Source organism: Theobroma umbraticum, unplaced genomic scaffold (assembly GCF_002168275.2).
Source record: "Theobroma umbraticum cultivar Fairchild unplaced genomic scaffold, ASM216827v3 scaffold_55.0, whole genome shotgun sequence".
NCBI lineage: Eukaryota > Viridiplantae > Streptophyta > Magnoliopsida > Malvales > Malvaceae > Theobroma > Theobroma umbraticum.
Genome location: NW_018397270.1, coordinates 237,184 through 238,527, shown reverse-complemented (window position 1 = coordinate 238,527; position 1,344 = coordinate 237,184).

Below are 1,344 nucleotides of genomic sequence, written 5' to 3'. Positions count from 1 at the left end.
ATCTTACCACCATTTCACATTACATGACTTACCTTTGTAATGTTTTAGACCTTACATGCAACCTCAATGTTCTTCTGAAGTTCCACCCACCAAGCTGCCCACATTTTACACAATCATTTTCTCACAATATTCAACTAGCCATAGGTCTCAAAACAAAGTGCAAAGCTTACCACTTTCCTTTCACTTGTCATCCACCATGCACCCATGGTTTTGAATGGCTTGCATGTCACCAAACTTCCTCCAATCAAGCTGATCTTTGTTGCCACAAGACATCTCCCTTAGTCATCTACACATTTGCAAGGATTAATCAAACTAAAAATCAAAATCCTTACCTTTCCTTGCTTGAATCACTAAACCATGCTCTACACTTCCACCCACACTCCTCGGCTTCGCTCTTGAGTGTTGGAGACTCCTTGGTCGCTAGAATAGCACAAGGATACAAGACGAAGGAGGAAACCTCACAGTTCCTCTTGATCTAGTGCAACTCAAGCCTTTTCTTTCTTTCTCTCTTTTTTTTCTTCTCTTAATATCTTCCTCTCTGGTGAATTCCTTTCAAACTTCTTTTCCTCTCTTTTCTTCTCTAATAACCAGCCCCTCAAATCTCCCCACAATCCTCTTAACCTTTCTCTTTCACTCTTGAAACTTAACCTTTATGTAGCCACCCATTGGGCTAATCACATTTCATGCACAAGTTTTTGTTTTGTTTTCATTTGGCCACCCTCATAAGCCAATCAAAATTCATGCATCCTTACTCCTTTTATTTTATTTGGACACCTTGCCACCTAATGGTGTTTCATGCACCAATTCCCACCCTTGTCCATTGGTCCAATATCTATCCTTACTATACTCTCCCATTTAATCTCCCTTTATTATTTATTTCAATCACCACCTTATTCCTCCAATCACCTTTCATGTACAAACTTTATTTTATATTTTATTAAGTCATTCTTCAAACCATTCAAACACATCTATTTATGTCTCCCTTTCCTCATTTGGCCACTTAATGCACCAATTCCTTTTATGCAAACAACTTTAAGCCTATCATTCCCTTTTACTTCATATGATGGGGGCCCCACATGTTCCCCACTAACTTCCTCTATTTTGCATGCCATCATTTGTATGTAATAGTGAATTTTACATGCACATGTTATTATCTCATATAATCTAACTTTCTTTGGTTAATTAATGTCCACTTAGCCTCAAATATTATAACTGCACACAAGTCCTCAACTTTTCCTTATATACCATTTGTCCCACCAAACTTTTCATTCTTGCAATTTGGTCTTTCAATCATATCTTTTAAATTCCAATTTTCTTTTATCTTTCTTCCCTTACACATGTGCA